The sequence below is a fragment of the Triturus cristatus genome, chromosome 10, assembly GCF_964204655.1.
Source record: "Triturus cristatus chromosome 10, aTriCri1.1, whole genome shotgun sequence".
NCBI classification, from domain to species: domain Eukaryota; kingdom Metazoa; phylum Chordata; class Amphibia; order Caudata; family Salamandridae; genus Triturus; species Triturus cristatus.
This window is the reverse complement of record NC_140593.1, coordinates 87,457,021-87,481,953: the sequence shown is the minus strand read 5'-3', so window position 1 is coordinate 87,481,953 and position 24,933 is coordinate 87,457,021.

The window sequence follows — 24,933 nt, the reverse complement described above, 5'->3', positions numbered from 1 at the left end:
CAGTTTGCCCCAGGCACTTGCTGTTGGTTCGGCCAGGAGCATCCTGATAGCTTTAAATTGAAAAGCAGCCAAATACCAACGAATATCGGGAAGGGCCAATCCCTCTTTGGCTAAATGGCGCCTCAGTTTTTTCCACAATAGCCTCACGCCCTTCTCCCCCCAAATAAAACTCCAGATTTTACTTTGCACCTTGGAAATAGAATGCTTGGGAAACCCCAAAGGAACCGCATTAAACAGATATGTTAACTTCGGGAGAATGATCATTTTTACTAGATTCACCCTCCCGAAGATGGTCAAAGGAAGGTTCCTCCACCTTGCAAAAATCTGGTCTATTTCCTTTAAATTTTTTTCAAAATTGATCAGTGGGATTTTTTCAAGATCTTTCACTATTATGATCCCAAGATATTTAATGTATTACTAGTGGCCCCACTCCACTGATCAATGTTCCAACACATAACCTCAGTCTTGGTGGAATTAGCCAAATACCTGGAAATTAAGCCAAACTCTTCCAGCAAAAGCCCAACCTTTAACATTGTTATCTCGTCCGCGTATAGTGCAATTTTGGACTGATATTGCTGAGTCTTAAACAGAGGAATAGACTTGTCTAACCTTATAGCCTGAGCCAAAGGCTCAATGTACAAATCGAATAGCAGGGGTGAAATAGGACAGCCCTGCCTAGTCCCTCTTTGAATTTCAAAGCTAGAAGTAAGTGAGCCATTGATAAGGATTTTAGCTGAAGCACCCTGGTAACATCCTCTCAGGGTGTGGATAAAAATTGGACAAAAACCCATCTCCTCCAATACCTCCCAGAGGTAGGTCCAACACACCCTGTCGAAAGCCTTGGCAGCGTCTAACGCGACCACTACCAAGGGTTCCGTCCGAGTAGTCGCCAGGTCGATATTTCCGATAAGGAGCTGGGTCTGTTCCTGAATGTATCTCCCATTAATAAACCCTTTCTGGTCTGTATTGACCAGTCCCGAAACAAATTTACCCAATCTCTCTGCCAAAATGCCCATAAAGATCTTATAATCTGCATTCAGCAGGGTGATTGGGCGGTAAGAGTCCGCTTTAGCAGGATCCTTCCCAGGCTTAAGAATTAAGATAATAGTTGCCTCCCTCCAGGAACTTGGGATGTGACCTGTTAGACTATAAATTGAACAAAACAGGGATCCCAAAACTGGGGCTACTTCTTCAGAGAGGGACTTGTAAACTTCATTTGGCAGGGCATCTGTACCAGAGGCTTTGTTATTTTTAGAGATCTTTATTTGAGTTCTTATCTCCTCCCACGCAATTGGAGAGTCGAGGAAGTCTTTACTAGCCTGAGTTAACGAAGAGAGTGATTTTGAGCTCAGCCAATCACAAATTAGTTGTTTAGAGGGGAATAAATTCTCCCTATATAGATCCGAAAATAGAGTAAGCATGGAATTTTGTATATCGCCTATATTGGTCGATCTACCCCCTTGACTATTTATCTCCAGCTCATCGATGTCATTTTTCGAGCGATCAGATCTAGCCTTCCATGCCAGGAGAGCGCCAGCCTTCTCCCCATATTCATAATTCTCAATTTTCTTCCTTTCCCATTGGGCCTTACATTTCTTTTCTAATATTCCTCTATAGTTTTGTCTGGCCTGCTCGAATTCCATCTGCACCTTACTTTGTCTTTCAGGAGATTTTGATGACTTAAGGAGCTCAAATTCTAATAAACCGATCTTTTCCTCACCTAATTTTAATTTGCGTCCTTCAGCACGATTTTTGGAGCTAATGAGGCTGTGTAATCAGCCTCTCAAACTGGCCTTAAAAGCATCCCAAACAACCTCTATGGCTGATGAGCCTATGTTGAAGTCGAAAAACTCCAAAGATGACATTTTAATTGCCTGAATTATTTCTAGATCATCTAGCCTTCCCCTGCTAAGTGTCCATCTCAATTGGATTTTTTTAGTTAAATTTTTAATGACACATGAAACCGGAGAATGATCCGATAGATGACTAGGGAGGATAGATATATCTAATCCTTTATCATGTACACTCTTACTAGCTAACAGGTAATCGATCCTAGAAAAATGATGGTATCTCTTACTATGGAATGTAAACCCTGCCATGTCCCCTTTCATTTGCCTCCAGACGTCAGCCAGACCTAAATCATGGATAAGATTCGTCATTGCACGTCTGATCAAGGGTGTCCCAGTGTAATGCCCCTGATTCGACCTATCTTTATGAGGGTCTAACAGGGCATTAAAATCTCCTCCAACAATTATAGGAGGAGTTTCTAACATGAGCCTAGACTGTAACTTTACAATATAGGAGGGATCGTCAACATTCGGACCGTAAAATGAAGCACACGTTAAAACGGAGCCCCCGAAATCCAGCTGTGCGATCACCCACCTCCCTGATTGATCGGTCTGAATAGATTTGATCGAACAAGTTAACCCCCGCTTAACCAGAACTGCCACTCCACGGCTTTTGATGTTTTGATCCGAGACACAATAGGCTTTAATCCAGGGTATTCCTGAGAATAGTTTATTCGACTCCCCAGCAGTCAAGTGAGTTTCCTGCAGGAGGCAAACCTGTGCTTCTGCAAGCTCCAGATATTTCATTATTAATCTTTGCCTCCGTATGCATCTTAAGCCATTTACATTCCAGGAGATAAAACTCAAACCAGCCTGAGCTATTACTGCACCTGCCATCCGTTCACAGAACCCTTTCCCCTGATTATCCAATAATTTATTAAATACTTAAAGTGAGATGAGGTGTTTTTTTTCTTTTTCTTTTCTTCCCACCCCTGATGCTCCCCACCCAGTGCTCGCCAACCACCCCCCTTCCCTCCTGCATTCCCATGTGTATCCGCCTTACCCCTTGAGGAACCCTCCCTTACAAATGGGTGAACCCATTTGGTCGCCCTCACCTCGGTCTTTTAACTAATAAACAGAAACAGTAAAGAGAATGGAAGGAAGGAGGCCAAGAAAATTTACAAGAAGTGTATTTTACACTGTTACAGACGCATCTTGATTATAATTCACTTTGCTTTCCTTAAGCTAGTCATAAAGGAGTCCACCTCTTCAACTGTATGAAATAGGTGCATCTGATTATTATACATAGCACGCAGCTGCGCCGGAAACTTCAATTTTGCCTTGACTCCCAATCTCCTCAATTCCTCCAATCTACCCCCCATCTCCCACTGCCTTGTAGCCGTTATATGAGAAATGTCTGACCTGATCTGAAAAGTGAATGGATCCAAACCATTGGAAGAAAAAGTCACAGACCCCTCCTTAAGACCCATAGACAATATTTGTTCCTTCACAGAATAGGAAAGGAAATTAACCAATATCTTCCGGGGTTTCTGTTTGCTCGGGTTTTTACTATAGGGATCTCGATGAATTCTTTGAATTTCTGATACCAAATCAATTTCTGACAGATTCTTCAAAACCGACCCCTGTAGTATAGAAATAACAAACCCCTTTATATCTGATCCTTCTAGATTCTCGGGGACATTAAGGAGTCTTAGATTGTTCTTTCTAGAGTGATTTTCCAACCTTTCAATATCATCCTTCAAAGCCTTTTGTTGTAGGGTTAGCTTTACCACATCCTTTGCTGCCCCACTAATAGCTTCTTTAATGCCAGGAATTTCTGCTTCTAGAAGGTCAGTCCTTACCACCACCTCATCAAGCCTCTGAGACATGACTTCGCAGGATGCCTTAATTGCCACCTTGTTTGCTTCAGAGACCGAGAACCTGCCAGCGAGCTCAGCCTGGTTTAACTCCAACACCTTGAACCCGCTTAGCATCTCCTTTTTCATGGTGATCAGTATGTCAGACAAGGATCGTACTTCCGAACCCTCTACAGCATCAACACTCCCGGTCGGACTTCCCGTTAATGCACCTTTCTGTGTAATCCCTTCCTCTAGTATTGGGTCTATTTTCCCTTTGGGGAGATCTTGAGCCAAAACGGGCGACTCCTGGGCTTCATGTACGCCTAGGGCGTTGAACCTGTTTGAAAGGGTCACAGCTTGCTGCAAGACCGAAGGAGCCGGGATATCCGTAGGATGCTTAGTAGTTTGCTTAAGCCCCCTTTGTTTGCATTGCAAAAAGGAGTCATAGGGGAGGAGACACTCTCGTCGCTTACGGTGGTTTTCTGTTTAATTTTCGACTTTACTTTGGTGAAAACTCCCTCCGACTCTTCCAAGTTTGCCGCTGTAGTTTCATTTAGCTCTGCGGTGGAAGCCATAACTCTATAGTATGTTTTTAGAGAGGGGGTTATTTTGGTGATATATGCAGGTTTCTTTTTTGCTCTGGTTTTAATTTTGGGAACCCCTCTTTGTTTGAACTCTTCTTCTTCACAAAATTTGGCCCCCAACCGCATTATTTTCACTTTTGTTTGATTTACTGTAGACGTTTTTTTAGGGGTCACAATTGGCTGGATGATTTCAGATTTCTGTAAAGTATAGGCAACTCCAGCTCTTAAAGTGTACCGGCCCACTCTGGGAGGCGAAGATATTTCCTTTTAAAATCCGCCTTCCTTTACCTCCATACAGTGACCAGACAGATCGGTGTTGCTTCCCCCAGACCGTAAACCACCATAGAACAAACTAGCAAATGCTCTTCCTCTTACCGGTACTTGTAGCCCCCCCGGGATCGAAACAGCACCTACGCCGTTGGTCTGGGTCACACCCCTTTTTTTTCTCGATGTTGCCGCTCGCCCCCAACAGCTGTCACCCAAAGGCTCCAAGAACTCGCAGACTTCGCCAGCCGCCGCGGGTGCTGTTTCTGCCCCCCGTGACCCGGAACCAGAAGCAGGCGGCGTCACGGCTTCTCCGATGCCTCGCCGCCTCCTCCCACCTCCAGCCGCAGAGGTCCCAGGCCAGAAGCGTTCGCAGGGGAAAACCACCGGAATCTGCCAGTGTTGCGCGGGGGAGGCCGGGGAAGAGAAAAAAAAAGAAAAAATTAAGAGGAAATCAATCAGCAGAAGAAACGCAGCCCCCTGCCATTCTCCGAGATAAAGGAACCCGAGGTGAGGTGCGGCCGCGACCGTTAGCTAGCGGCCGCCATGTTCCTCCTATCCCCAACTTGTTACCTGAAATGACAGAAAGACAGAACAAAGGCTATGTGTTGCAGTGGACAATGTTTGGGTAATGTGCTAAGCACGCATTTGTATACACATGTTAAAGACAACAAAACCAATACTTATCTGACTCTTGCTGGTGCTTTTCCACTGAAGTGTGTGATACATCTCTACTATACTCTATTTTTCATTCAGCCATCCTGTGGTAAGCCTATTACTTTAGGAGGCATGAGGTTTTCAAGAGATAGGCCATCATAAATGTATACTTGAGAATCTAAGAAGCATTATTCGTACATAGTTTCCACACATCAATCTCTCTTATTGCCCGCAGATATATGGCATACACAGTTGACCTTATTATCACCACTATAAATGGAAGAGGGGGTTCTAACTGGTACACTGTATTCAAACAGCACATGCATGATAGAGAAAGTCCAAATGTAGCCTTGGGGTATTTGTCTGATTCACTCTTATTTTTCTTATACCAGGAAGACCATAGATGGGTCCCGCTAGAAGCTCTTCCTACAGTCCAGTCTGCAGTGGATGCTCTTGTCTGATTCTCTTATCCCTTCCCTTCTTCCCCATTTCTCAGAATTGGCTTTGACTGCATCAGGCCAACTCGGTCGAGGGGGATGTTGGAGCCTCCCATAGTCATCTCCTCTCGCTCCCATGGAAAGACCCGGGGCCAAATGTAGGTGGCTAAATACCAGTCGGTAACGCCGAAATTTGGTAAATTGCAGCGTTACCGACCGGTATTTAGCCATTCCTAATGTAGGTAAGGAATCGGTAAATAAGGAATTGGTAAATACCGATTCCTTATTGCTCTTGCATTTAAGGAATCGGTAATACCGATTCCTTAAATGCAATGTAGGAAGCACATTAAAGAGTGCTTTTGAGCCTTAAGAAATCGGTAATTACCGATTTCCTTTAAAAAATCACTTTTTAGTTTTTTGTTAAGTGCCATGTGGCACACATTCATGCCCTTGGGGCATGTATATGCGCCACATGTGCACACATGCACATTTCAGGGGTGCAAAAGGGTGTCCTTTGACACCCTGGCACCCTTGAAAGTGCTCCCGCTATTAGCGATTCGGTAATACCGAATCGCTAATAGTGAATTTATTTTATTTATTTTTGCAGTTTTGTATAGCGCGAACAAGACCCTTACAGGTATCAGAGCGCTTTACAGTACAGAGATAACAACATAGAAAACATATAAATATCGTGAAATAGGTGAGTAAAGTAAAGATGAGCATACACTAGTATCACGTATTTACAAGGGAGTATCAAAGAATCATGTGAATTTGGCTAGAAGAATAGCTTTCACTTCTTTTTTGAAAAAAGCTGCCGATGGATTAAGTCTCGTTTCTTGGGGCAAGGCATTCCAAATCCTGGGCGCCATTCCTGAGAAGGAGCGGTAGTATGTTTTCTGCTTGGAGAACTGTTGTGGTTTAAGCAGAAGATTGTTGGAGCTCCTAGTGGATCTGTTGCCACCCGATAGTACCAATTTCTCCGCTAGGTATCTCGGTGTTTTGTGATGTAAGGCCTTATTAGTCATACAAGCGATTTTCAAATGACTGGCCTCAAAAGGAAACCAATTGAGGGCACGAAGGTCAGGGGAGATGTGGCTATTTCTTTTGGAGCCTGTGACGAGCCTAGCAGCTGTATTGATTGTGGCTCTTAAGGGAGCGTTCGTTGATCTGGGTAGGCCGCAGAGAGCAATACTTCCATAATCCACTTTGGGAATTACTGGAGATAGAACTGTCTGTTTAAAGTCTCTGGCCGGTATGAAGGGTTTCAGTTTTCTCAAGGTGTTAATCTGGAAATTCGCTCCTTTAGTTGCAGCGCTGATGTGCTTCTGCATATTTAACTTATTGTCCAAGGTTATTCCCAGTGATTTAGCTGAGTCGATGATGATAGGTTGGCTATCGAGTGCTGTAATGTGCTTCATCCATTCAAGGATGGTGGTTGTTTGGTTGGGAGGGGCGATAAGGAGAAATTCAGTTTTTAAACTGTTTAGTTTTAGATGATTTTCTGCCAACCAGATCTGTGTTTTGTGGAGTGTTGAGTTAAGGGACTTGATGTCATCAAGTGAGTGTACATTGATGTAGAGTTGTGTGTCGTCGGCATACATGTGATATTGGATGTTTGATTAATTGAGTAGCTCAGTGAGAGGTTCAATAAACATATTGAAGAGAGTCGGGAGAGGGATGAACCCTGGGGTACTCCCAGAGTGACCGGGGAGGGGTTGGATAATGATTGGTTAATCTTGAATCTTTGTGTTCTGTTTTGGAGGAAGGACGTGAACCAGTTTAACACAGTACCAGATAGTCCAATCCTGTGTTTCAGGAGGTCTAGAAGATTGTCATGTTTGACTGTGTCGAAGGCTGAGGATAAGTCAAGCAGGACTAGCAGGCATCCCTTGTTTTGATCCAGGATTTGTAGTGCGTCATCAATTATGTGGGTCATGGCTGATTCTGTGCTGTGTCCTGATCGAAAGCCTGATTGTAATTGATCTAGCAGGTTGAAGTGATTTATGTGCTTACTAAGCTGCACGTGGACACATTTTTCTAGCAATTTGGCGAGGGTCGAGATGTTGGAAATTGGGCGATAGTTATTCAGGTCAGATGGGTCCGCCGATGGTTTTTTTAGGATGGGGGATATCTGACCAACTTTGAGGATGTCTGGGATGATTCCTTGTGAAAGAGAAGTGTTTATAATCCTGGTCCATAGGGGCAATATCAGTGGCGTGAAGGTTTTTAAATGGGTTGCTGGGAGAGGGTCTGTGAAGTGATTGGAAGGGTTCAGTGCTGTGATAATTTTTAAAATGGTTTCTTCATTGTAGAAGCTGAAGTCGGTCCAGGAGGCCATGTTTTTGAGTACGAGCTTTGGAGAGATTATTATCGAGATACTGGGTGTGATCGGTGCATCACTCCTTTGTGGGCCAGTATGTGATAATAGATCGTTATGTAGGACTGTCTTTAAGTTTTCAGTCTTAGTTGAGAAGAAGGATGCAAGTTCCTCACAATTGGGAAGTGTTTCGGGATCAGCTTGGGGAGAGTGGGAGACACCCTTGGATTGAGCTTTGATAATTTCGAATAGTCTTTTGGGACGATTCTTGGCTTGGTCTAATTGTTGACGAATGAAGTCAGCTTTCGATCGTCTGATCTTTCTATAATAGGAATTTCTTTTACTTCTTAGCAATTTAAGGTGGGCTGCTGATGGAGCAGCTCTCCGTTGTCTTTCAACTGTTCTTAGAGCTCTTCTGTCTTCATTTACCCTGCCATCATACCAGGGGTTTGATCCTTTTGTGGTGGCTCTTTTCAGTTGTAGTGGGGCTAAGTTGTCAAGAATCTGGTTCATAGAGTGAAAGTAGTGGTTGGTTAGAACATGTACGTCCTTTAGACCCTCCAGTGGGGGTGTGAGGGTGTGACTAGCGGTTGTGAGAGAGGCAGGGGTAATGTTTTCTAGGTTCCTCTTCCAAATTTTCAGTCTCATCGGTTGGATAGAGAGTGGCTTGACTACCTTCTTTTTTTTTTTTTTTTTTTTAAATATCTTTATTGCATCAATATAGCCAACATCTTGGATCAGAAGTTTCTGCTCCTCATCCCAGCCCTGTGCATATTGGTGCATTCACAGAAAGGTTTTCTGGGAACATGTGCTCCTGTCACTAAGCATTCTGATTTTTTTTTTTTTTTTCTTTTTTTTTTTTTCTTGACTACCTTCTTGATGTGGAATGTAATTATGTGATGGTCAGACCAGTCGCAAGGGAGGATCGATTCCAGCTGGGTAGAGTCTGTTTTGGCAATTACTAGGTCGAGGATGGAGCCCTTTTCATGGGTGGGGCAGTCACATATTTGGGCCAAATTAAGGTCTGACAGAAAAGCTTTGAGGCTATTGACCTCTGGGTCTTCCGGATCATTCCAGTGGAGGTTGAAGTCCCCCAGGAAGATTTGCGTATTTTGTTGGCCGACATTTGCGGCTATGATATCCATTATTTGTTCGATGAAGATGGGATTGTTTCCAGGAGGGTGGTAAAAGGAATGTAGAGAGCATAGGGGCTTGTTATTGTTTGTGATGTCTAGGCAGAGGTACTCACATGAAGAAAGCGTCAGTGAGTTGATGCGGTTCACCGAGAGGTAGTTTCTATGAATGCAGGCGATGCCACCCCCTGGTCTATCTAGTCTGTCAAGTCTAGAGATGTAATAGTTAGGGGGAACTAGCATGTCTAAGATGGGCGTGGAGGAGTCATTTATTGTCTTCACATTCATTCCTATGGGCCTCCAAGCCCATAGAAATGAATGGGTAGGTATTCCTTATTACCGAATCTCAATTACCGATTCGGTAATAAGGAATATTAAGGATTCGGAATTTTTTACCGAATCTTTACCTACATAGGAAATACTGATTTCTTAATAGCGAATCGGTAAAATTCGCTATTAAGAAATCGGTATTTCAGATTTACCTACATCTGGCCCCAGGTGAGGTTTTGACAGCAAGGGGTTCTGTGGCTAAGTCATAGTGGCAGTTTAAAACTGCATTCAGGCAGCAGTGGCAGACCTGGGGCACGTTTCAAGGGACTCCTTAAGTGGGCGACACATACGTGCTGCAGGCCCACTAGTAGCATTTAATTTACAGGCCCTGGGTATATTGTATACCACTCTACAAGGGATTTATAAGTAAATTAAATATGCCAGATACCAGATATCTTTATTGTTTGATTAATTAAAACCTTTACAAAAACATAAATCCTTTACATAGCCCCTAGAGTTTAAAATCGCATAGCAAAAATAAAAAACAGACAGTAATAATAAGGATAACATTTCTAAATTAGCCATGGTGGTGTTTTAGGCCAATTAAAGTGCAGGGGCCTGCTTAAAATCAAATATGCCATTCAGGTGTAAACCAAATTTCCCATGCTTAAAGAAGAGAGCACAAGCACTTTACCACCGGTTAGCAATTGTAAAGTGAGCAGAGTTCTACGGCCCAAAAAAACAAATTCAGCAAAAATAGAGGGGGTGAAGGCAAAACGTTTGGGGGAAGACCACCCTATGGCTGACAGGTCTAACATGGAGGAACCAGCTAATTATATGGTCCTTTAGTGGGACCTATGGGAATAGACATCACATCTCCTAGCATTTCCTCACATGTGGTCTCACTACATATCCTGCTACCTAAACACAGTGTGTGTAGGACATTTCTAGGTCATGAATCCGTAAAGAGTGAGGAGGCAACTCTGGGTGAAGTAGGAGGAGGAATAGGGAACTTAACCACAAATGTGTGAATTTAAGCCATAAGGAGAAGTGCATATTTTATGGAGAGTATATGCCATAGCTTGAGTAAGTTGCTAGGTTCACTTGGGTGTTCAGGATGCCAAGCTCTGTACAGGAGCAGAGAATGTTGACGTTTTGCAGTGAAAGGGGATGTGTAAATCAACACAAAGGTACAGCACCAAACATACTGCATACCTATTCGTTTGGGGAGCAAAAACAAAGTGTATATGGTGTTCCAGTCCTCTATAGGTTAGCGGTAAACACATATATGCTCCTGGGGTGGGGAGATATAATCAAGATCTGGGCAACTATGAGAATATGGGTCTTCAGTTGTTTCCTGGTGAACAGAAAAGAAAGGGTTCACGCAAAGTTGAGAAATGGAGTGGTCTTTACTTAAAATATATTTGAGTCTGAGACTCATTGTGGTGAAGAAAGATATTCTGGGAGTAACAGGTTCTGCAGGTAAATGCACCCAAACAGTTGCATCATGTAATAAATGTTTCACTGAGACGAACAGGTAATGAGTCACACATAACAAGATGCATACTCAGTATCTTGCCCAGGAGGCATATCTTTGTAATAAGAAGGCTTTGTTTTGAACTGGAGCAAGACGGAAAAATACTGGAAATTTCCAGGCACGCGTCACCACGTCCGTGTGGCACATTCCAGTCAAAAAGGGAAAAGAGAACAACAGGCTACAACTAGAGGAGGTACAAGGGTTACAAAGAGAGTTTACATCAATAATAGCTCCCTAAAAATAACTCGTTGAAAAAACCCCTGAAATAAGGTTCATTTCAAAATATTCTACCGCGAATAGAATATTGAGGGACAGCATCCTGAGTGTGGGGTTCATGACAAAGATACTACTGGTGAAACCCATGGGGATGATTCAACCGCCTCTATTATCTCTTTACTCTTGAGATCAGTCAAAATGTCCCTCAATTTACCTCCATGTGTTAGGAGAACATTTCTGACTCCATGTCTGACTGGTTCAGCACTAGCCTTTAAAATTATTTTGTATTTGGATCCTTTGTTTTTGCCTAACTTGCCAACAGAAACAGAACTAAAATTATCTTTTAAGGTGGTCATGAATGTATCAGAATACTTGGTAAATGTACATTTTTGGTTGATTTTATCAGAGCTAACAATGAATTCAGGGGGTTCAGCTCTGGGCTCAGGCTTGATTCCCATTCGCTCCTGATGAGGCCAAGCTACTAATGACCGTCCTTTCTCTGAGACGTATACTTTTCCTCCAGTACATCTACTTGGACATTCCACATTGGACCACTAATAAGCAATTGGATTATTTTGATACCAGTGAGGCCACCAGAAGGAACAGCAGGTGCAGACAGTTTTATGTTTGACCAGCTTTGGTCAAAAACACCTTTGCTTAATAAGGTGAACGAGGCGCATGAATCTACAGGAACAGAAATGGGTTTATCATCCATTCTGACAATACATGGGGGAACACTCTTCTTCTTCCGTGCCACACTATTTCTGCCACCCACACTTAATACAACATTAGCATAGTAACAAAACCCTGGAACAGTGTTGGCATCTTCATCTTCCTCGTTCACTAGGTGCACTTTTTCGGATTCTATACTTTTGCATACTCTTGCAAAATGAGCATCTTTATATTTCTAATGAATCTTGTCTAAAGCAGGAAAAAAAATTACCTAAAAGTGATTGACTCCTACTTCTGTAACAGGCCGAGTATGTTTTCTTCATACCTATGTACTGTTATATTTCTTATTTTGATAATCTATGTTTTCTTCTGTACGATATTGACTTACGGTGTCCAATCACTTCAAATTTCTTTAGTAACATATTCCGAACGTTCTCCCTCTTTTGCAAGTTCTGTGGTAGCATTTAGGGCCATATGTAGGAAGCCAAATACCGGTCGGTAACGGCCGAAATTCGGTAAATATCCCGTTACCGACCGGTATTGAGGCACTTGAGCTGTAGGTGGCTGATTTCTGGATTCGGTATTTACCGAATCGGAATTTTAAGAAATCGGTAAAATACCGATTCGGTAAATACCGAATCCAGAAATGCTATGTAGGGGGCACTCAAGTGAGTGCATAATTGGTGTCTGGATTCGTTATTTACCACCAACTACAAGTTGATGGTAAATGACGAATACCTTTAAAAAAGCATTTTTGTGCAATTTGTGTGAAGTGCCATGTGGCAGACATACATGCCCTTAGGGCATGTATGTGCGCCACATGTGCACACATGCACGAATCAGGGGTGCAACAGGGTGTCAATGTGACACCCTGCCACCCATGATAATGCCTCCCCTATTACCCATTCGGTATTTACCGAATCGGTAATAGTAACTGGCTTCCCATTCATTCCTATGGGCCTCCAGGCCCATAGGAATCAATGGGAAGGGATGCATCATTACCGATTCGGTAAATACCGATTCATAAATACCGATATTTACCGAATCGGTAATGATTACCGATTAATCACCTACATACTATTTACCGATTCATAAATTCCGAATCGGTAAAATTCGGTATTTATGAATCGGTAAATGTTATGCTACCTACATATGGCCCCTAGTGTCCTGTCAACAGAATCCCATAATCTCTCTTGTACTGTTGGCTTTCATCAGAATCAGATCTCGTGGCACTTGTTCATAAATGATATGACGAAATCACACGAAGATGCAAGATATTTTAATAATGAGACACATTCTACAATAGACTTATCACTGCCTTGCTTATGTGAATAAACTTTGTAGCATTCCATTGCCACCTTGGGGCATATTAGCAACGCTTTGCGATAAATATCGCAAAGCGCGCTTAGCGCTCATTTTTGTATCGCTGGATTTAATCGCCGAGATAGCGCGTTATTAGCAAACGCGTATCTCCAAGGCGATATTAAATCCTGCGATAGCCGTGATAACATGCTGTATCGCGGGAAAACAAGCGATGATTTCCCTGCGATACTGCAAACCTTGCTGATAGGCAGGCAGGGACTCAGCCATGCAATCCACCTCCCATGTTGAAGATGGCTATGTTGTATTTTTAGCAGGTGTTAAAAACCTGCGGTAAAGGGGGCTTAGCGCTGTTTACAAGCTCGCATCACGGGTCTTGTGCAGCCTTGCTAATATCCCGAAGCTGGGTTAGCGAGCGTTTGCCAAGGAGATGTGTGGAGGAACGCCTACTTTGCATGTCATTAGCGATAAATATCGCTGACATGCAAAGCGGCACCAAAATGGTTGCTTTCGCCATAAAGCTGTCGCTAACAGCTGTTAGCGACATCTTGCTAATAGTGCGATAGAAATATCGCCGCTTTAGCGGCAAAAAGTGCCGCTAAAGCGGCAATACCACCCTTGCTAATATGCCCCATTCTTTTTTCCATATTAAATGAGCATTTGTTTTGATGCATATTCGTATACATCAGTTTCACCTGATCTTTCCAATGGAGGCAAATTCTTTTAATCCGAATCCTCCCAAAGAAGAGATCATTTTTTTCCAGCGGAGCATACATCACCTCCTACCACCTCCACATAAGCCAGAAACACTGCTTCCCATAGCTCACAGTTCATTGGTGTTCGCTTGGTGAGGGTAGACAGGATGGTGGGGGTACAACACTTGACATTAAATTATCACTTTCTAAACAAATTTATAATATGTGTACTTGTGAAATAAGAAACTGACATAAGAAAAGTAGACACTATTGACTTATGGGTTAAAGTAAATAAATAAAGTAGTCACCGTTGTCAATAATGTGGAGAAGAAAAGATAGTCCTTGTTGTTAATCATTTGTAATACATGGATTCCTCTGGCTTATGAAGAAGAACAAACCACCACTTTGAAATGTAATCCAGTATTTTATGTAATACTCGTATGCGCAAATATTGTATAATTGGTGCAGTTACAGAGCAAAATGGTACATTTCCATGTTGCGGACAGCAAAGATTCTGATGTGCATTGCTGGGCTGCTAATAGTGCTTTATTTTAGCTTAATACCCCCAAACCAAAATGGTGGCACATTGGTGATGTTTGTTACGTGGCGACCGCGGCTCACGACTGCTGGCGAGGGTGTTGAGAGCCGAGGGAAGTTTGAGCTAGAGCACACAGTGGGGATTAAACACCACTGCCAATCAGGAGTTTAGAAAAGGCAGGTGACGCCCATGTAACCACGGTTCTGTTGCCCCGCTAATGTTCCCTGATCTCAGAACAGTGGCTGCGAAGTCCAATGACGTTCAAAACAATGTAGTCAAGAAGGTCTCTTGAGTATCCTGCAAAATGAGTCAAAAGCTGTTCTCAAGAGCGCATATCCTGGTGCTTTTCTTGACCTTGTACCAAAACTCCTGCTGTCTACTGCTCACCAGGAACCCCTGTGCCTTGTTCCTTCACTCGCATTCTCAACCAACTTTTCTTGATTTGTGCGTTTCAAGCTTTAGTCACAAGCATCTGTTCAAGCTTTCTGAAAATACTTTCTGCAAACTCTTTTAATAGACTGAGATGGTGTCTGCACCTGTTATATCGATGGATGACTGTCTGTGCTGAGTGTCCCTTTTATAAGAGGTTCTGCAGAGAAGGATCTGTGCCTGCCTGATCTACTCTCCTAGGTAAAAAGGATGTCATGTTTGTCTGTCCCTGGCAGCTGATAGTGCTTTGCATTCCTTTCCTGGATAATAAGGTGCTATATCGTTCAATCTGTCCTTTACAGCCACCACTTTCGGATGCTCAGAGGTGGTATAGAAGGACTTGTCTCACCAGCAGCATCTTTGTGTGTTGTGCACCTGCTCAGCAAACTGATAAATACACGATTCTTACACTTAGTGATTAAATGATTCAAGCTGACCTTCCATTCGGTATCATCCTTTCAGTACTCTTAAAATACAGAAATATTATAATGTGTGAGGCCACGGTCCCCCACTCAGTTACATTCTTATATCACACTCGCTGCACACCAGTGGCCTGTAATATGTATGCACAAGGCACTGCCTGAACTCCAATGACAGTGTTATTCCACCGAGTTCTTTCATAATAATGAAATGATTGGTTGTATTTACAACTGCATCTCTACAGATATTTCCTTTTTGTTCACCTGCCCTCCCATCGGTCCGACCTTCGAGAGCTAATGCTTCCTTCAGCTACAGGTAGGAATGAGAGTAAAAGCAATATACAAAGTAGTGGCAGGACAGACCACATAAAAAGAAAGCCATGGGGAGAATAGGGCTAGAGAGAGAAGGGAGACAAAGAGGAGAAGTAGGGAGAAGGGCGAGAGAAGCAGTACAGAATGGAGAGTCGCACAGGAGGGAGAGAAGGAAAAGAAGAGACAGAAAAGCAAAAAAGGATACGATGGAAGAGGAAGACAATAAAGAGCTATTGGGACACCGAAGGAATGAAGATAGAGAAAGAGAAGGTGTAACAGAGAGTAGAAGAGACTGTGCACCCAAAGCAAGAGTCAGACAGGGTCTGTCTGGGAGCCTAGACAAGAAAGAGTTGAAGGGGAAGAAGGTGTTTGTTTTAAGAGCAGCGGGTAAAGAGTGACTGAGAGAAAGCGAGCGGAGAAAAAGAAGAGAGAAAAGAAAGAGAAAATGGAGGCAGTGAGAGAGAACAAGAGAATGAGGAAGAGAGACGGATCACTGACAAAACATTGAAGTAAATGATATCGTTTGACAGAAATATTGTGTCAAACATAAAGTTTACCAAGATATTGTGTCCCTTTACTTAGGATGGTTTAAGTACAAAAATATCAGAATAAAATATTGTTTAGCATTCATATTGTCCAAAAACATACAACAAAAATGTTTATAAAAAATATATATACATAATCTAAAGTAGTAAATCTAAAATATTTTATATAAAACTAATAAAATGGAGAAATTGCATAAAGTCCAATAATACCTAAAACTATATATAAATATATGCTTATAAATGTAGTGTAACGCAATTATAAAAAAATATGTAGTTTAAATCTAATTATGTGTGTCTATCTCTCTCTCTATATATATATAGCTATTTATATATGTATATATATATATATTTACATAAAACGTGAAAAACTATTGTCAGTTCAATTACAAAATATTAAATAAATTACCAAATAAATGTAACATTAAAAAGGAAAAACCAAAACAACACAATTTCAAAAAGCATTATACTAATTAAAAATGTATAACGATAATATAAAATTTGAAATATGTAAGCAAAGATAGGAAAAGTATTGGAGTTGGGAATACTAGATATTTGATTTCCACTCCAGTTTAAGCAACAGTAGAGAATCTGTTGGACTTCGGACGGGCTCAATTAATTATTCCCACTCCAAACAGTGCAACTGTAGAGAAAGTGTTGGATTTACGAATCAATGGATTTACTATTGCCACATCAAACGGAGCAACAGCAGGGAAAGAGCTGACCTTCCGACCGGTTAGATTTAATATTCCCACTCCAGTCTACGCAGCAGCTGGGAAAGCGTTGGACTTCAATGGGGTTAAGTTTACTATTCCCCTCCAGTCTAAGCAACAGTAGGGAAAGCGTTAGATTTGGAGGGGGTTGCATTTAATATTCTCACTCCAGTCTACGCAACATTAAGGAAAGTGTTGGGCTTTAGAGAGGTTAAAGTTACTGTTCTTGCTCCAGACTATGCAATAGCAGGGAAAGCGTTTGACTTCGGAGGGGTATATTTACCATTCCCACACCAGTCTGTGCAACATTAGGGAAAGCTTTGCACTTCAAGGGGTTAACTTTACTATTCCCACTCCAAAAAGCACAATGGTAGGGAATGTTTTGAACTTCGGAGGGATAAAGTGTACTATTCCCACTCCAGTCTGTTCAACAGTTGGGACATTTTTGCACTTTGGAGGGGTCAAATTTACTATTCCCACTCCAGTTTAAGCAACGGGAGGGAACATACATCACTTCAAACACATTACATATTTGAATAACCCTATTAATTGAGAAAATATAATGAACTCTTTATATAAACCTCATTAATTTACATTAAAAATATGTTTACACACACGCATATATATTTATTAAAAAGATAAAAGAGCAAATAAACAATTTACATAATTAAAAATCAATTTAATCATTAATTCTCAATTTAGAAAATCATCATTTTCAATTTTCATTTTCATTTGCTACTATTTTACAAATCATTTTAATAATTATTTACTATTTAAGAAAAATATTAATACATTTCTTTTTAATGACTACTTAATTACGTTCCCACCTATACGCCGACAAACCAAAAAGCCCACACTTAAAATAAAAATAAATCAAAGGAGTATAGCACAATTTACGCACTTGATAATCAATTAAACAATGAATTAACAATTGTTTGTTATTTAATTATTAAGTAAATAACTTCTCACCCTATACCCCTGCAAACCTAGCAATCTCCACATAAAATAAAAACTAAAATAAATCACTACTACACAATTTATATTAATAATATCAATTGCATACTTAATCACAAAATTATTCATTAATGTAATAAATAATTATTTCTTAATTAACTTCCTACTCCATCCCCCTGCAAAACCGACAACGCAGTGCAACACTATAAATTACTACTAACAATTAAATAAAAAAATTCTGACTCACTTAAAATTACAAATTACATTTAAAAATATGTATAGCAATTTTACTAACAATAGTAAAAGGAAATTAGTATATGAACTAAAATAGAGAGGCAGAGAGACAGGAGACAGAGGCAGAGAGAGGGAGCTCATCTCCATCCCCTTCCATCATTCGTCCTTCATTGCGACTGCGCGCACTGCCGTCGTCGCCCCTTTACAGTTGTTCATTCACCTCTCGCTTCCTCCATTCACACTTCGCCCTCCACCATTCACCCTCCTTTTATCCTTCGCCCTCCATTCGCCCAATGTCCTCCTCCACTGACCAGGACCGAACTCGAGAGCAGACTCAGCCCCACCAAAACCTTCACACCTACCCCACCCTGCAGGAAGCAGTGACCTGAATGTGGCTATGGGGGGGGGAGGGGATTTGGATCACTGCAGCCCACCCTACACTGAAAGCAGCCCCCTAGCCAGTGGCGTAACATTAGTCCCCTCCTCAGCCTGTGCTGTGGGAGGGGCCCCTGTGCACGGGTCGTGGCCCCTGGTTGGGTCCAAGCATGGTCGCCCCCTCCATGTACTTTGCAGCCCCCCTTCCTCCTCGAGTTTCGCAACGCTACTACCCCTACCCTGCAGCTCACTGCGTGAGAATGACCGAGTGCCAGAATGGCCAGTCAGACCCTGCCACTGACTATCCCCTCATACCCTTCTTCATTCACCAGTCACCCTCCTCACTAGCAACACTACAGTCCATCTGAAACCTCCATTCCTCCATCACCCTGCACTACCCACTCTCCTCTGTTCATTAGTCACCACTCATTAACCACGTAACTTTTACCACTCACCTTCCTTTCTCTATCCACCGTTCACTCACCAGGCAGTCAGGGCCATCCATAGATGCATGCTCACTCACATGCACTGATTCACCTGCATGTGCCCACCTATGCATTCCCCATCCACCATCTGGCCCACTGCCACCCTCATAGATCTGGACGGCTAAAAGGCTGAAATAACACTAAGGTACAAAATGTAACAGTATTGGCATTGCCAATGCTTCTTTATTAGGTGGTAAGTTGCAAGCGAATGTGAACCTTACTTAATCCTCACCTGGAGCCAGGAAGCAAACATCCCGGGAGACATCAGTATACTCATACAAAAATCACCGCTTTGCGTAGCTGACCTCTGACCTCCGTTTCCCAAATGTTAGTGCTCATTAAGACTCCAGAAATCAATGAAAGTCTGCACTGTCAGTGCTGACGTCACTGCAGACCAGTGGTCGAAGTGGGTAATTAAAAAGTAGGGGAACTGTGGGCGGAGACTCCGAGGGCGGGGATAACCCATGGATTGGATCAATGGGCGGAGTTAGAGGTGTGGCCAGAATGTGCAAAACATCCCAGTTTTTAGTATTTGTTTGGCATTTCACTGACCAGTGACAGCTTATTGTGGTATTTAATTCAACCAATGGATACACTTGATTATTTAAGGTTTAATATGAGTTATTGGCATTTAAATACATTCACAAAGTGGGATATATTTCCAATTACACAATGTCCCAAATACGCTTAAAGGTCGAATCACAAGCCTTTTGTCTCCGAGCCATACAGTTTCTGTCATCAGCACTTCTCCTCCCTTCTTCCACAAGAGCAGTTCAAACATGAATAGCAAAATATCCTAGTTCGCAAATGTTTTCTATATAATTATGGCTCTACCATATTTGCCACATAATATATCATCCATTGCATAATCTTACAGTTTTAACTAATCATTTTTGTAGCTCAAACGGATTAAAAGTACTAAAAAACGTGATTTGTGTTGCTGCAAAGTGGACGGCCCTTAGCAAAGGTTGACTGGTCACCTTTCTCACTGCTGCATTTGTATGTTACACGGTACTATTGAGGCAGAATCTTTGCAGAGACTTAACATGTGTAAAAATGTCAAAATATTAAAGTATAAGAAAATATATTGCATCATGCTGCAGCCTTTTTTTGCTGCATAATTTTGTCAACACTGCTGCATAATTCCAGGGGCCCCAGTGCAGGTAGCACATGTTAAAAGTGCTTGTGCATGAAGCAGAGAGACTGTGAAGTTTGCAAACTTAGTTTGGTGTACGTGCAAATCCTGCATTGCCGATCCATGGTGAGTTACAGCTACTATTGCTGAAACAAGGCCAATGGAGGTACCAGTGGGTGAGGCCAACTGGCCTCAAGGGCAGAGCCGGCTTTAGCGCTCGTGGAGCCCTGTGCAACAATGTTTGTCGGTGCCCCCCAATGACCACCTACGCCTCGGACTCCCTCACTACCATGCTTTAAGAGTTCCCCTAGAGTCTCCATAACCACACTCTTTCTCAGATGCATTTAATTTGATTTACAGCGCCACTCATACCAGTGTAGGGCGACAGAGCACTTAACATCACACACATTACACTGACAATCATTTATATGTGTGTAAATCTCTGTATAGGAAATGTTACATAAGGCAAAGGACTACAAGGTGTAGAAGTCACATGACAACCATACTAGTAGGCAGTATAGTTTAATAGCTCACTGTTCTATGTTAGGATTTTAACTTATAAACTGCAAGTAATAAAAGGATCTCTCTGACAAAAGCAGCAACCCACTCACCTAGTTAACATTATGAACACTTTGTGATCTGCATGGCACATGTTCTTTGCAGCAGGCACATTAACCCTCTGCTCTACCTTTCCAGGAGTCAACCCTTCCACTAGACAAAACTCCAATCTCTTTCTAGGAAGGACATTAATCACCGGAGTTTTCATGACATTTTTATTGTTGCTGAAAATTGCTAGAGGCCAAGAATGAAGCAGCAAGTTTTTTTTAAAACCATAATATACTTGCAAACACTACACCCCCACCCGACATAGGTACCCGGTGCGCCCACACCGTTCGCACCGCCCTAGCCTGCTCAAGGTTCATGTGACCTCAGTGACAGAGTCACAGTGACTGGATCACTGTTGCTCTAGGGTGTGCTGCTTCGTAGGCCTGCCCGCAAGACTGGAGGTGAACTTCAGTATGGATTGTGGTGGACAAGCCTTCAAGGTTTACCCACACTTGCCACCACGAGGGTCCACTTACTGGTGCTAAGACACCAGGGCTTCTAAGGTCTAGCCGGGCCTTCTAAGGTCTGGCATGGGAATGTGCTCCCTCAGGGGAGTGGTCTGGTGGACTGGTCATGAAGGCTGAACCTGGTTCCCCAGTTCTAAATTCAACAGCTCTGGCCATAGTGCCACACCCTCTGCCCCCACTGAACACCATACTGCCCCACTGAGAGAAACTCGCACTGCCTTCAGCTACAACATAATTGTGCCCGCTATAAACACCTGGAAGTGGCTCAATTCAAATTACGCACGAGACAAGAGTAATATGCTGCCTAAAAAAAAAAAAAAACAACATCCCTGAAAAAGCAAACACTCATGGGGAATGCAAGATTAAGTAAAGCATGTGACATGTAAGTAGAAACAACATGGTTACCGTAACGATTTCTCAGTCACTATTTAGACATCAGTGAGTGATTTTACCTGAAAAGATGAGGACATGACTACAAGGCCCAGAAACGACCCCTCTCACTGTCCATTGCTTATATCATACAAAACGTAAGCAGTCTGGTTTTAACCCCTTCGGCACTCATGACGGAACGGTTCCGTCATGAGCGTCGGTTGAGCTGTGCTCATGACGGAACCGTTCCGTCATGACCCCGCCCGCGCAAGAAACGGTCAGCGCTGAGCGGGAATCGGCGCCGCAAGACCACTTCTATAAACACAGACCCGTGGTACACATTTTGTTTTCCAATCCACCCCTCAACCAGGTATTGCAGTGCCTCCAGGAATGGTGCTCTTCCCCACCCGGGGAAACAATGTTTTTCAAAGAAAGACGAGAAAAACAAAAGTAGCGCTTCACTGGCAAACTCAAAAGTGAGACTGGTGTGTTTGGGTGTGATTAAAATCAATCTGGCCACTTTGCCACCACTCTGTCTTGCTTTCTTTAGTTATGTATTTATTTTCCATATTTTAAACCTTTTATTTCTCTCCGTCCCGAGGCTGCACTTTGGAATAGTAAAATGTGAGAAAAAGAGGGCAGTTCCGTTAAAAGTTTTTCTTCTTTTTGGGATCCATTTCACAGGGAGGCAAATAAATGAAAAAGGGAAGAGAGGTTGTGAACCGTTTCTTCAAGTCGCGGTTTTCAGTAAGTGATGAAGGGGTGCTCGACAGAAAGAGAGGGGATAAGTGGAAGGGGGGGGGGCTGGAGGGGGGCAGCTGCCGGCGCAGAGCAGAAGTGGATATTGTCTTCTCTAGGAAGGAAGGAGACAGAGTGTTTTTCCTTCTCTGCCAGTCCCGCCCGTCCCCGAACGGCCACGAAAGCAGAGCCTTATCTGAAGGTCTTCTCTATTTCTGCCGTCCTGGGGCACAGTTTTGAAAAGAAAAAGTAGAAGTAAAAGAAGTAGGGGCACGCCGTACCCTGCCGATCCCGCCCACTTCGACCACTGCTGCAGACACTCTGAAGCGCTCCTATCTGAGGAGGAAGAAAGCTCTATTTTCTGTGCCTTTGAAATGCTAAAAATAGGCTCGAGCCCGGGTATCAATCGCGTGGGACAGGGCGTTGGGTGCTGCTGGGCGGAAGGAGGGCAGGATGGCCTGACAGAGGAGTGAGGAGATCCGGTAATTCCCGGCTCACCTTCAGGTACGTGACTCCGCGTCTTTAGACGGTATAAAACCTGCCCAAGAGCACAGGGTGAGGAAGAGGGACACCTGCTGTCTGCTGGTACAGACCTAAGGTAAGCTCCCGTCAGAGACAAGTACAACTGAGGCACAGCCCCGACATCCGAACATCTACAAGGGACAACAGGGGCACAGCAGAGAGAGAGTCCCCATAAGTGTCCTTAAGAAAGAAGGCACACGGCACGGACAGAGGACACCGCCGACATCCGAGCCGCCACAGGAGGCAGCAGTGCCATAGCCCCCCCCCCCACCCACCCCCGAGGCCGCATCCTCCAGAGACCGAACAGGCAAGGAGAGCTGGTGGCCCAGTTTTGGTGTGCACATCTGGTGGCCCTGCATCGTCTTGCCAGAAGGTACGTACATTAAAAAAATATATCTACACACACATATATATCTAAAAAAGATGAGAAAAAAACTATTTACATAGGTAATACACAAGTAAATAATTAATTCTAAATTAAAAAAACAGCATTTATTATTTTATTATTCATTATTTACTATCTTAAAAATAATTTTAATAATTATTTACTATTTTGTACCTGCTTTGTAATAGTTTCCTTTATGGACCCAAGTGCTTAATTTGTGCCGGTGTTTGCTGGTGCTCGCCCTCCAGTACTCATATGAAACATCAGCACTTAGGTGTGACAGTTCACTTCATGGTTGCGCTGCAGCTCAGTTATTAACACTATAATCGGTAGAGTGTTTAACAATTCAACATCATTTTGAAATAATGAAGCCAGCGAGCCCCTTCCATTATTAACCCGTACGTTTACCTGGAACAGTCCAGCATGCCCCTCGTGTGTGAGTGGGCTGTCAGCAAGTAGAGCAGACACTGGGGTTCAGCAGAGCGGCCTGGGCAAGGGTGGCACACACCACGGCGGCTTCCCCAAAATTACCTTGGCCCTGCCCTTCTGTTTTTTTTCAAATAACGCACTGATGGGCACTCTGTCCCAGGCGAGCCCCTACTCTCTACACTACTGGTGTGCGCAGTGCATCGCTGTAGCATTCCTGTCCATGTTGCACTGTGTGCCTGTCCCATTATCCAGGGCTTTCCTGTGGTCACAATAGGCAGAATCATTTTGTGGACTGTCCTGTCCCGTATACACCACAATCTTCTTCCTGCCCCTCCGTGCACTGCTTTCTTCATGCACAGTTGTGTGCCTGCACCCAGTGGCGGTGCGTCCATTAAGGGCGCTGGGGCGTTGCCCCACAAGCCGCCCGCACCGGCAGCTCCCTCTGCGTCAATCATGTCAGTCACAGTCTCAGCAGACAGCATGAACTCGGACTGCCCACCCCCTTCAGATTCTGAAGGGGGAGGGCGGTCCGACGTCATGCTGCTGAGTGACTGACAATACATGCAGCAGACATGGGGTGGCGCAGAGCGCACAGCAGGCAGCAGTGCGCATGCTGGGTGAAGGAGGCGAATTTTCGCTCCGGTCCCAGTCATGCGCACTACTGTCTACTGTGGCTGGCGCATGCCCATTAGGAGAGCGAGGGTTGAGCAAAGGCTCAAACCTCGGTCTCCTAATGGGCAGGCGGGCGGTGAGTCACCCTGCTGTAAGCCAATGCTGGCGCTGCTGGAGCAGCGTCACTGCGTCAGTATTGGCTTAGAGCTGCGAACCAGTGCTGTTGCCTGTTCCTAAGTTAGAAGAGGCGCCAACGGGACCCGGCCGAGAAGCAGAGAGGGGCCGCGCGGTCCGGACCTGGTCTGGTAAGCTAAAGTTTAGCTTTCTTTTTTAAATTGTAATCCCCCCACCCCCGGCGGCCTCCTCCCCTCTCCCGCTAGTATTGCGCGAGTAGTAGTGAAGTTGTATAGTTCAATATTTTGCTTAATTAAACTTGCAGCCTCCTCGATTAGCCAACTCTTTTTGAGATGTACTTACTACTTGATCAATTTGTCACAAAAGTGTTGCATTTTGGTTTGGAGGCAACGAGTAAACACGGCTGCCAGAGGATCGATCCCTGGCCTGGCAGCTGCTGTGTGTGCAGCTTATTGGAAGAGGTGCCGGTCTCCTCAGAGTTGTGCACACCAACATGATTTAAACTGGATTGTGGCCACCTAGCGGGATCTCCGCGCTGTGGCGAAACGTGAAAACCTATGCAGACTTGAGGGCGAAGAACTGGGCAGTGCTAGAAAAGCGCTAACTACATAAAAAATGAAAATAAATTAAAATATTAGAAGGGACAGCTCTGTAGTTTCCTTGGGCATCTGTAGTAGTTGTACAGAGATTGGTGGGTGCTTGGCTTGGCTAACTTTCAAACCCTGTGTCTTCAGTTGTTATGTTATGCTGTGTTACGTTACGTTATCTATATTAGGTGACGTTACT